Source organism: Stigmatopora nigra, chromosome 4, assembly GCF_051989575.1.
Source record: "Stigmatopora nigra isolate UIUO_SnigA chromosome 4, RoL_Snig_1.1, whole genome shotgun sequence".
Taxonomy (NCBI): domain Eukaryota; kingdom Metazoa; phylum Chordata; class Actinopteri; order Syngnathiformes; family Syngnathidae; genus Stigmatopora; species Stigmatopora nigra.
This window is the reverse complement of record NC_135511.1, coordinates 15,974,647-15,988,454: the sequence shown is the minus strand read 5'-3', so window position 1 is coordinate 15,988,454 and position 13,808 is coordinate 15,974,647. Positions and strand designations below refer to the sequence as shown.

The 13,808-nt window shown below is 36.5% G+C and overlaps 1 long non-coding RNA gene across 1 annotated transcript; it reads left to right on the top strand.

Moving 5' to 3' along the window:
• Positions 1-292: 292 nt before the first annotated feature.
• Positions 293-7,044, top strand: LOC144196124 (uncharacterized). The gene is made up of 3 exons (XR_013326216.1): positions 293-390; positions 3,448-3,562; positions 6,936-7,044. It is a non-coding gene; the product is annotated as an uncharacterized LOC144196124 (long non-coding RNA).
• Positions 7,045-13,808: the final 6,764 nt, after the last annotated feature.

Sequence of the window (13,808 nt, the reverse complement as noted above, 5' to 3'; positions counted from 1 at the left end):
GATTCCTTTGAGATTCACTTAGATTTTTCTTGTCCAATCTGCTGAATTGACATGGAAAATGGTTTTCATAACATGTATTGCTCTGCGAAATCTATAATTCTTTTCATAATACAGTCAGTATGAGAAAATAGTTTAAACTCAAATTGATATTAATTTTACGAGATTTTTTCATTACAATTTGGACGTAAACAATGGACACATGTTTGTCTTGTTGGCCAAAAATGCAAACTTCCTGTTTATTGATAAGGACAACTTCCGGTTGAACTCAAACAGGTGGTTTAATTTAGTGTAGGCGATCGTCGGCGTGCTTAGTTTTTACGTTTAATACTACGACAATTCTTTTTTTAAAATATAGTTTACAAATTCCAGGCCCGATTTTCGTGATCAGAGGTGAGTTGATTTAATATTCTTACATTGCACATATAATTGATCCTTATTCAACATTGCACATATAATTGATCTTTGAAATTGAATTGTTTGTATCTAAAGACACCAATTCGCATTATTTTCCGCATGTGTGCAATGTCTCATCAAGTCGTTTGCATATTCACTTTTCCCACTTTTTTGCCAATTAAAACATTCCGCAGGATTAGCCTCATCATATTTCAAAAATTGATGCACATCCGTACAGCTGTTTTGACACATTTCTTATAGCTCTTTTTGGGGAAAAAAATAATTACAGTCATAGTTAATTCTTTTTCCATTTCTTTTGCGGGCAAACATGATGACACAAGTTTAAATTGTTTAAAGTTTAATCCATCAGCATCATTTTTTCCCCTTTTGCATGAATTCCAGCAACATGACCATAATTCCTAACATCATAACATATCATACCATATGTATCTCAAGTCCATATGTTAAATAATAATATAAATAACAGCAGTTTCAATATAATTCTGCTATAATCCACTGTAAATGGTGACGTTAGCTAGAACACAGTTATTTAATTGGTAGTGTCAAATATGCATAGACCACTGGTGTCAAAGTGGCGGCCCGCGGGCCAAATCTGGTCCGCCGCATCATTTTATGTGGCCCGAGTATGTAAATCATGAGTGCCAACTTTCTGTCTTAGGATCAAATTAAAATGAAGATTATAGATGTATATTATATTTCCTGATTTTCCTCTTTTTAAATCAATAATTGCTATTTTTTTAGCATTCTTTTGGGATTAAAAGAACTGGATTAAAATACCTGAATATTCCGTTTTTTATAGATCTAAAACAATGTTTGTTTTAGATTTTTTATATATATTTTTAGATTTTACAAAATGATTTTTTTACTAAAAACACAGAAAATGGATTTAAAAAATGACAATTATTGATTTATGGGGGAAAATCAGTAAATTGAATTTACATCTATACTCCATTTTAATTTGATCCTTGAACAGAAAGTCGGCACTCATAATTTCCTTTCTCGGACCACACAAAATTATGCGGCGGACCAGATTTGGCCCCCGGGCCGCCACTTTGACACATACTAGAGTAATTTAGCATAAACAGCGAGTGTGGTTAATGGTTTGGATGTAAAACATGCAGGTCAAATTTGAAAAGAGCTCATTTATTTAAGCTTTAAGCAGTCAAGCGGAACATCCTCCAGATCTCAAAGGACGAGAGCTATCGTGGCGCCGTGATGAAAAGTGGACCAATCACAGTGTGTTTCCAACACGTCGCTGGCATCACACCTCCCACGCGTCCTCGTGTTGAAAAGACGGGAACGCCGCCATCTCATTCCTGCCATGAAACAACTATTAAAATCAACAGTCGACAATATAAACGTAACCGCACGTTTTTCCAAGGCGAAACGCTTAAAAAAATGCATTTTATGCAAGTCATGTGACCTCAGCAGGATTTTTTTTTTTGATAGCCAGTATGTGATTGTCACCGAGGAAGTCACATGTCTGTGATTTTTTTCCAATTGTTGATTGACAGCTGCGGGAAACGAGGATGATGTTTTCATTATGCGCGTTGACACGAAAACAAGGAGATTGTCTCCACGTTGCCGTAGAAACAACAAAGCGCCGAAGCGGAATAGACGTACAGGCTGGCATATGATGGGTTTTGTTTGATGTAGGGGGGTGGGGCAGGGGGTGTAGTTTGGGGGTGCCGGGTAGTCAGGTAGTCAGGTGATTGTACCCAGCTGGTGATCAAAATGGTACAAATGGTGCCATTGGCATGGAATGGTGTTCATGTGAAAGGCCACCAAAGGCCATTATATGGGGCTGAAAGGTTGCCATGACGACCACCTATGCAAATCACTGTGTAGGGAGGTGATGTTTAATGAGCTTGTTGCCGATGATGTCGATGTCAGACTCGGGTTGGTTAGCGGGTTTAACGTCAACTTGATTTCTCGTGAGCTGGACGATTTTAGATATAATATTTAGATTTTTTTTTTAATAAATGGATTAAAAGAACTAGATTAAAAGCCCTGAATATTCAGTTTTTTATAGATCTAAAACAATGATTATTTTAGCTTTTTTTATATATATTTTTAGATTTTACAAAATAATTTTTGAACTAAAAACACTGAAGAATAGATTAAAAAATGACAATTATTTATTTAAAAAGGGGAAAATCAGGAAATTTAATATACATCTATATCTATCATTTTAATTTGATCCTAATACAGAAAGTCGGCACTCACCATTTACTTTCCCGGGCCACACATAGGCTCCAGCACCCCCCGTGAACCTAATGATGATAAATCGGTTCAGAAAATGAGGTCAGATGAGAGTATTGTAGCCTATTTTTACTGTTTTTTGTGTTGTTTTTATGACTAGGCTCCACAACAGTTAATTAATTTCAGATAAGAGGCAATTATGATGTACTCATCAATTTTTTGTGGGTCATTCTCAGAGAAGATCTACTAATTTTACATGCTAGTACACATCTGCAGTTTTTTCCCGGTTCAACTACGTCAGTTAAAGTTATTCCTACCATGACCCCAAATCACCGTTATTTTCAAAATAGGTTCAACAATTCAGTTCTTAATTCAGTTCATGAAAATGTTGACCTACATGACCACTTACTATACATATTTAAACATTCTCCCCACATTATTGTGTCAAAAGTACTTGTTGAGGCCATTTTATTGAATTCTGAGCATTACTCAATGTGATGAGTCACAGTTTTCCTGACCAATTTCACACAATAGCAGTGTATCACAGATATTTGCTCCAAACACCACGTTCCAATTCCAGTTCATCATTCCGCACCATGTGAATTTCTCTTCTCCTTTTGCACCCACACTTTATTTTCCTTTTTTTTCTTTCTCCGTGTGAATCACACTACATCTTCACATCTTTCTATCCCGGCTTGTCTCGAGGCCAAACGTATCAGCGTACTATACTATTCCTTTTCATCTTCCATACAAGCTTCTTATATATTGTAGCTCGAAGGCGACTTGGCTGCCAGACATAAAAGCGGATTTCTCTTCTTTTTTTTCTTTCAGAGATAAGCGACAGAAATGCAGCCTATCCGTTTGCAAGCTTCAAAAGTTCTCGTGATATTTCTCCTACACTGAAATGGGCCTCCATGTGAAAGCCTGGACGGAATCCTGTGGAAACGTGAGTGTGGTGCGTGCGAGAATACAGTGTTCCCTCGCTTATCGCGGTTAATGGGGACCAGAACCACCCGCGATAAGTGAATTTCTGCGAAGTAGGGATTCCCCTTGCTTAATGCTTAATTTGAATTTAATTCCAAAAAATTGTTTTTTAATTTTTTTATTTTTTTTGTTACCCCCCTGTATACAGTGCACCATATAGAATACGGGTAGAGAGAGGGAAATTCAGAATAAAAACAGAATGATGATTTTAATCTCAAAATTATGACTTTAATCTCAACATTATGATTTTAATCTCAAAAATAGGACTAATCTCAAAATTATGATTTAAATCTCAAAATTATGATTTAAATCTCAAAATTTGGATTTAAATCTCAAAATTTGGATTTAAATCTCATAATAATGACTAATCTCAGAATGATGATTTGAATCTCAGAACTATGACTATAATTTCAGAATGTTGACTTTAATTTCAGAATGATGACTTTAATTTCAGAATGATGACTTTAATCTCAAAATTATGACTTTAATCTCAGAATTCCGACGTTGATTTCACTGTTCTGACACTAAAATTTTAATTCTGACTTTAATCTCAGAATTCTGACTACAAAGTTAAATTTCTAACTCTAATCTGAGAATAATTGCTTCATTGTCAGAATCCTGACTTCATTCTCAGATCCATGAATTGGCCACATTTATTCATTTATTGCCAATAGCCCCAATCATCTTCCATATTATGTACATTTTCCCAAATCTAAAAAAAAAATATACGACTGAAGTTAGAAAAGTGAATTACAATCTATTTTTCAACCGTTCATCTTAATCCGTATAAAAAAAACAGTCTCCCTTGATCTACACACAGCATAAAATAACATTTGATACCCAGCAGCCATTAAATACTGCATCATGTTTCCTACTGAAATACCGATCCAATGACGTTTTCCCTCCCCAAAAAAACACTCTTCTCCTATTTTCCCACAAAAAGCGGAACATTTTAAAGCATATGACATTTCCGCAAGAGCGGCCGTCCACTAATCCAAAAATGCCGTGTCAACACAGAGAAATTTTAGGCATGAAGGTGCTGAAGTTTGCACTACTTTGCCGGGCTTTATTGACCCTTTGAAGACGTTTCGGCACCCCCGTGTCAATCAAAAGACTTCTGTGATGCCGTTTTGTAAAAAAAAAAAAAAAAAATGGAGGTTCCTATAGAGCGTCGACATTTCAAATCCACTTGGCAAGATTTCAAAGTGTTGAATTTACTGACAACCAATGTAAAATATGGCGGATAGGTGACATATTTTCACTTTTTTTTAATGTAAATCTCGACTATAGCAGAAAGTAAAATTGTCAGATTTGGTGGTAGAAGGAAAGAAAGAACAATTAAGGTTGGAATGATTGATTTATAGAATTATGTGGTTCCAGTAATGAGTTTTTATTGAATATGGAAAATGAAGAAGGTATAGGTTATTGTTTTTTAGCATATTTTCATAGTATATTTCATTTATCTTTATTCATCCTGTAATTTCGTTGTCACAGTAGCAAGAGGGTGAGAATACAGACACAGAAAAAAAGGCATTTTAGACGTAAATTGATAGGTAATAAGTTAGTTAATAAATAAATACATGAATAAATATCAAATGTTATTTTTTTATGCTGTGTGTAGATCAAGGCAGACTAGGTTTTTTTTATACAGATTAAGACGAATGGTGGAAAAAATAGACCCTAATTCACCTTTCTAGCATCAGTTGTATATTTTTTTTAGAGCTTTGGGAAAATGCGCTTTAAATGGAAGATGATTAGGGCTACTGATAAAAAATGAATATGTGGCCAATTCATGTATCTAATAATAAAGACAAGATACTCACAATGAAGCAATTATTCTGAGATTAGAGTCAGAAATGTAACTTTATAGTCAGAATTCTGAGATTAAAGTCAGGATTAAAATTTTAGTGTCAGAACAATGAAATCAACGTCGGAATTCTGATATTAAAGTCATAATTTTGGGATTAAAGTCATAAATTTGAGATTAAAGTCATAATTTTGAGATTAAAGTCATAATTTTGAGATTAAAGTCATAATTTTGAGATTAAAATCCTAATTTTGAGATTAAAATCCTAATTTTGAGATTAAAGTTATATTTTTGAGATTAGAATCATAATGTTGAGATTAAAGTCATAATATTGAGATTAAAGGTATAATTTTGAGATTAAAGGCATACTTTTGAGATTAAAATAAGCATGTTGCTGAAATACATATACATACACATATATTTAAGCACCTTTTATACATAGATATACATGCATGCATATGGTAGGTATTAACACAGCCATTTTTTTTTTGTAAAAGAGCCTGACAGCTGATTGGAGGAAGGATCTGCAGAAGCACTCCTTCCTGCAATGAGGGTGTATCAGTCTATTGCTGAAAGAGCTTTGGAGGGACTCCACAGACACATGCATAGGGTGGAAAGTGCTGTCTAGGATGGACATTATCCTGGTCAGCATCCTCCACAGAGTCTAAAGGACAGTCCAGAACAGAGTTGGCTCTCCTGGCCAGCTTTTTCAGCCATTTTTAGGACAAGGGGAAAAAAATAAGTCACCAAAAAAGACGAAAACTGGACGTGATGGCTTATTTTATGAGGTTTTTGACCACATTCTTGAGGGAGAAGTAGACTATTGAAGGATAACATTTAGTATCAAAGACCTGGAACAATTTTGGTACAAAAAAAGAAACCAAAACATGTCAACATTGCAAGTTAAATAGAAAAGTTTAAAGCAAAACCACAGTGGCTAATCCTGGCCTAAAAGTGGGAGACCCCTTGAGTCCAATTTAGGACCCTTCAGATCGCAATAGGGAGACGGTTTGAGCCCCTTGCTCATTAACGGATGCGTTGACAGATGAGATTAGATTGGAATTCCCATTCAGCATTTTCTTGTACGGGGTGGAATTTTTTGGAAGAAGCACATTTTCTCTTCAACCTATTGAAAGATTTCATGGTGGTTTGATCCCAAAACTCCAGATAAGCTGTTTTTAAACTCAATTTTGGTTCGCGGGGGGCCACATTCATGCCAAATAGTAAGTCGATTATTGTCAATGGAAGGTTGTTACCTCATTTTAGGGTACTTACAGTACATTTTTGGATCATTTCTTATTGATTTGGGTGGGATTACCGTGCTGTGTTCTGTTTTGGTTGCTAAATTTAAGCCATTTTTGTCTTATTTGGTTCATTTAAAGGTTCATTGTTAACTCATTGGCTGCCATTTTGACTCCACGGATCTTAAAGGACCTTAAATTCAAGCTTAATGCTTTATTTCTCCTGTTTTTATTCACTTTATTTCATTTACAAACACTATAAAGTGCATTTTCTCTCATTTTTTTAGGATTCTGGATTATGGAGGACATCCTAAAAAACCTCAACTTGGAAACCACTGGCGTTTTTTTTCGTCACAACTTGCGCAATGTCCGTCAAAGCAAGTTTTTGGAACGCAGGTAAATCTCAGCCAATGGCATCTGGTAGTCATTTGTAGCCCTGCATGCCTTCACTTAAGAATTTTTGGCAGACAATAAATTCACTAGCATATCATCTCCGCTAACAACCTGCTGTGGCTGCAACTATACCTGCAGATTCAAACTCTTGGCAAACATTTTGACTTCCACCGAGCAATCGTTTGTAGAGTTTGAAGTGGATTTATTTTATTCAGGCAGACAGCTGGCAGCTAAATGTTCCGGGTTTTTTTTTTCTGACTGTGGCTTCCTCCTACACATTCAAAGTGAAATCCAACTCTTGTGACGTGTCGCTAAAGGGGCTGTAAGACAATAACAATTGGAATTATGACAAAAACCATTGGCGTCACTGCATGAATAAAAACAGGGAAGAATAATGGCGACAGTGTAATGGATCTTGAACCAATATATCCCCTAAAAATTGAATTTATTAACGCGTACACAATACATAATAATAATAATACTATAAGCAAAACACACACACACAAAGACACTGACCTGGAATTTTCAATGCTAAATTTAGTACAATTTTAAAGTAGGTCTTCTGAAATTAGAAATACAACTTGTGTCGATAATAAATGTTGGTGTTTTTTTTTTTTATAAGTTTGAAAGAAATATGCACTATTTTTTTTAGGATAAATACTGTATTTTCACGACTATAAGGCGCACCGCAATATAAGGCGCACCCTCAATGAAAGATACATCTAAAAAAAAATTCCGTATATAAGGCGCTCTGTCTATTTTGGAGAAAATGTAATACTTTTAAGTGCGCCTTATAGTCCTGAAAATACGGTTTGTGTATATATCTCTATGTTTCGATGTCTCGATGTCTCGATGCCTCTATGTCTCTATGTCTCGATGTCTCTATGTCTCTATGTCTCTATGTCTCTATGTCTCTATGTCTCTATGTCTCTATGTCTCTATGTCTCTATGTCTCTGTCTCTATGTCTCTATGTCTCTGTCTCTATGTCTCTATATATCTATATATCTATCTATATCTATATATCTATATATCTATCTATATCTATATATCTATATATCTCTATATCTATATTTATAGACTCAATACCTTAATTAATGTTTTTTCAACAAGTGGGTGGGTTCAAAACAAACAAACAAACAAATCAGGCATGTGAAAATGTTTGTTTTGAAAGTGTTTATTTTGTGTAGTCACAACTAGTCACTGTAAAACCATTACCCGGATTTAAGTACGCAACCATATCTGTCACTCTCACTAGTATAAGAAGCCCTATTGTAAATAGCTGAATAGAAATGCATTTAAATATAGAATACCATGCAAAAATGTCTGACATGACTTCTAGAGTCATATTACAGATAGAATTCTCAGTCAGAACTGTTTCAAGAATGTAGTATTTCTCCTTTCCCAGTCTTAAGAGTCAAGCCCAAAGGGGGCCATGTTTAAACCACCAGCTTATTGACACGGCGGTATATAAAGTAGTATTACAGACAGGGGGTTTCGGGCACCCCCATTTTGACGGAGTCCCCACCCACTAAACAAACTCACACACATGTTGAAAGACGAATGAGCAACAAATGGAAGCAGGAGGCGATCTCGTATGAGAGATGTATTGTGCACTATAACCCCACCACCCTCGCCCCACTACCCTCGCCCCCGCCCTCGCCCCAAAACACGCACACACATATAATGGGGCCCGGTCGGCTGGCTTGGGGGCTCCAAAGGAGGGATGGGGGCGGGGTCTGCTTGACTGGGGTGTTATTTATTGGCCTACTTTAAGGCCCTGCTGCCTCATGCACTCCTCGTCACACCCATTGATCTTGTCCTGATCCGCCCCCACTGATGGCTTTCCTTCATCCAGACCCCCCCAAGCCCCCTTTCCCCCTCTTATACTGTATTTGAAGGGTCAAGATATTTTCTAAACTGACTTTACCACTTGTAAGGTTGGTGCTGTGTTCATGTGCAAGAAGAGTATGGTTGAGAACATTGTTGCCAAATTAGTAGTTGAAATTGAAGTTAAGTGTTTGTAGTTGCCTGTTTATATTTTATTTTTATTGGTTTTATGCCTAGTTAGGGTTCATAACAGTTTTTAATTTAATTTGTCAAGAGACAAGTGACACCTAATTAATTTTAGGAAAAGTGCAATGACCCTAATGGATATTATGCAAAATATGTAAAAGAGCAAAACAATAATACAGGGTCAAGAATATTTGACTAACAATGATAATATATGTTTAGAAAATGTTCTTTTTCTCACATGACTAGATTACCGTATTTTGCCATTTATATTAAATGATTTTTGCTTTTTGCGCCTCCAGTTTGTGCGCCATTTAATATACTCCTGCCATTTAATATACTGGGGACATAATTATAGATACTTAAGTTCAATAAAATAATAAGTCAGACTTTATTCAGCAGTAAGAAGTTTTAACTTGAGCAGTAAGTAGTTTTAGTCTGAAAAACATTGATGCACCCGTCACCCCATAAAGAATGCATAGTGCGCCATTTAATATACCCCTGCCAACGTTTTTCCCCATAATGTTATATCCAAAGCCTCTATAGTTCTTAGTTGCGTCCATCACCCTGAAAAGAAGAGTACAAATACCACAAGGTATGTGAATTTATGACACCTTAGCTCAAGTTTCGTGTACTTTGCCGGAGCGCACACATACAAACTCTCCTAAAACCCAACATTGATTCCATGTCTTACTTCCGAGACTTGGTTCTTATTTGGGTTAAACCTCATTCCCCAAATCCCAGCCATTCCTTCTAGACCGAGTCTCTGACTGCTTCATTTTTACATGAAAGGCATGTCGTCACAGTGAAATGGCTTCAGTTTAAGAAGGTGTAGATTTTACTGCAGCTCCATTAAGAATCAGTTATGTTTTATGAGTCTAGCCGGACAAAGTTAGCTAGCCCTCTTTTAGGGGTGTCGTCTCTCTAGCGCATTTGCAGCTGCAGTGTAAAACTTTGATTACCGTATTTTCACCACTATAAGGTCGTTTTTGGTTTTCAGTTTTTTACATATATAAGGCGCTCTGGATTATAAGGCGCACTGTCTATTTTGGAGAAAATGTAAGACTTTTAAGTGCGCCTTATAGTGGTGAAAATACGGTAATTGCTGTTGACTTCCAGTTATGAAGCACTACACACTACACAGTCACCTCTAGAGCCAGCCATTGTTGATAATTTGGATTTTTTTGCATAAAATCTTGCAGTGGGGGAAGAGCTATATGATGGAAGATGTTGTAAACTAAGATGGCATCTGCATTTTTAACAGTATTGTTTCAGTTCAGGCATTATAGTACAGTGCGCCTTATAATACAGTGCGCCTTATAATACAGTGCGCCTTATAATACAGTGCGCCTTATATATGGAAAAATGTCATTCATTGAGGGTGCGCCTTATAATACAGTGCGCCTTATAATACAGTGCGCCTTATATATGGAAAAAATGTCATTCATTGAGGGTGCGCCTTATAATACAGTGCGCCTTATATATGGAAAAAATGTCATTCATTGAGGGTGCGCCTTATAATGCGGTGCGTCTTATAGTCATGAAAATACGGTAGTCAAATAGACACTCACTGGCAAGAATAGCAAGAAGCTCACTTGCAAGTTTCTCATCTCAGCCAAGAAGTACTTGCATACTTTAAGAGAATCCAGTTGGCTCCTTAATTCTATTTGCCTCTCGGGGGAACATACCCCCCCCCCCCCCCCCCCCCCAAAAAAAAGCTCTCGCACACATTTTCAGAGAGCTTTGTTAGCTAGGTGGGGGGAGGGCGGGGTCACAGGCTCCCTATATTCCCAGCTCCCACCGAGTCTGGAAAAGACACATAAATCACCCCCGTGCACGCACATACACATAGTCATGGGGCAATGGGATCCTAGGACCAGAGGCCTCTTGCTTTCCTTTAGGGGGGGGGGGGATTAGACAAGGAAGAGGTGGGGCGCGCCTGAGTATGGAGGAAGAACTCATTCAACTCTGTTGCTGTTGCATTTGTCATAGTGTAACTATTTGCCTTTTCTAATCTTTCATTCACATCAATGTTATTGAAAGCACATTGACCGACCGGAGAAGAAATACACTTTACGCGGGCTTTCGGTATTTGTAGATTTGGGTCTATGTTTTCGCAAGGGGGACGTTTTGCATTCCCGCCTTATGTGCTTGGGATGTCGGGGACATCTGAATTCAATTATGATCGAATTAATAAGGGTGAAGAAATGTATGTGTAAGATTAAGAGGGAATTGACATGGTATTTAGATAGAGGGGCAAGAACTGATTACTTGGGAGAATATTTTGTAGAAATGTGGTGTTTGTAGTGTATTGTTTGTTTATGTTTTTGTGTATCATGGATTGATACAAAATGCAAATAATTGCAAATGGTGGTTAGATTCGTGACCGGACGTTTGGTCGCCGGTCTTTTGGTCCCTTTTGGTCGCCGGTCAAATGTACTTGGATATTAAACAGTACTTTGATATTAAACTCTCATGAATATAATTTTGAAAGCTGGTTTCAACAGTACTTAGATATTTAACAGTACTTAGATATGAAACTACTTAGATATGAAACTACTTCAATATGAAACTACTTAGAAATGAAACTACTTAGATATGAAACTACTTGGATATGAAACTACTTAGATATGAAACTACTTAGATATGAAACTACTTAGATATGAAACTACTTAGATATGAAACTACTTAGATATGAAACTACTTAGATATGAAACACCAGTTAGATATGAAACAGTACTTAGATATGAAACAGTACTTAGATATTAAACCGTACTTAGATATTAAACAGTACTTGGATATTAAATAGTACTTAGATATGAAACAGTACTTAGATATGAAACATTACTTAGATATGAAACAGTACTTGGATATGAAACAGTACTTGGATATGAAACAGTACTTAGATATGAAACAGTACTTAGATGTGAAACAGTACTTAGATATGAAACAGTACTGCTAGGATTATTGAGAGAAAAGACTTCATAGGGATATTTTGAAAGAACGAATAAGTGACATTTGTACTACATTGTATCCAGTTAGTCTTATAGTTTTTTCTGTAACATTAGTTCTACTCTGTCGAACGTGATCATGACAAATTAGCGCCCTACAGCAAAGAAATGAATTATCCTTCCAAACACATCTGGTATGCTGCATATTTTGGAGTCGTGATGACTTACGGTATATGTGGATCAAATATTTATTGTTCAAGTACGTGTGTGTATTTGTGGTGTGTGTGGAGGCGGGTGGGCTACAAATTTGGGCCAACTCCAGCACTATTATTGACTGCTAGATTTTTAGAGCCTCCAGCATCAGGTTAAAATATGGGCTCATTTAGCAAAGCGTTTATCCTCACAAGAGAGATGAGTCAGTCAGTCAGGCTGTAAACTGCAACCATAGACAGTCCCTGACAAAATCCATCAACCAGGGAAGGACAGAAACAACACTCGACTAGTCAAGTGGACAAAAACAGCCAGTGGTGCATAATATAGCTTTTAATAATTCAAGTTATCTGTGTTTTTAAGTTGTTTCAGCACCCCGACATAGTGCAATTTGCCTTGTTTTATTTAGTCACAGAGAAATCTGCAGGCATAGAAGAACCATTCTTAAGGATTTTATAATAAGGGCTTAACTTACATTAAACTATGGCATGTGTGTCAAAGTGGCGGCCCCCGGGCCAAATGTGGCCCGCTGGATCATTTTTTGTGGCCCGGGAAAGTAAATGATGAGTGCTGACTTTCTTAAATTTAGTGATTTTTCGCCCCTTTTAAATCAATAACTGTCCTTTTTAATCCATTTTTCTGTTTTTAGTTCAAAATAATTTGTTAAATCAATAATTGGAATTTTTTATCTATATTTTCTTTGTTTTTAGTTAAAAAATCATTTTGTAAAATATAAAAATATATTACAAAAAGCTAAAATAAACTTTGTTTTATATATATAAAAAACTAAATATTCAGGGCTTTTAATCCAGTTCTTTTAATCCATTTATACAAAAAAAAAATCAAAATATTATATTTAAAATGGTCCGGCCCAAATGAAATCAAGTTGACGTTAAAGCGGCCCGCGAAGCAATCGCTAATACCACAGAAGTATACACTACTTCTGTCTGGAAATCCGCTAACTCCTGTCATTTGAAACAACACGTCTCAAATATTAAGCATTTCATTTTGAACCAGACCAACTTTAGTCCAAAAACTGTCAAAAACTCTTCATCCCATTTCATTCTCTCTCAAGAACACGGAGACTCTTGTTACTAACTCATCACATCTCGACTATAAAAACCCTCCAGGACCTTCCAAGGTGGACGGATTCATTTCCCGGTGTTACCGAGCAAAAACTTGAAGACTGGATATATGCCTCCAGATCCTATTTTGTACAACCCACACAACTCCCACTCTCCCACATCTGAGTAGAATCTCTCTCAGATCGGATATGACTCACTTGCTTTGGCCGTCTCTAGTGAAATTCTTCTCCTGTGAGTCTCCAACCACAGAACTCTTTCCTTTACACTCTCACAATGGAGTCTCGTCTCAATAGAACGCATCTGAAATACGTTGCCAACTTACCAGACTTCGTTTTCCCCCCAAAAATTTTACATACTGAAATCAATCGCCTTTAACTACGCCATGTCAAAACACATCAATCTGTTTTTGAAAAACCTTCCATTTTCCCATACACTTATTTTACCCGATCAAGTGGAAACTGGAACAATGAGAAGCTGCAAGGAGAATTTGCAGGCTGGCTTTTTAATTCT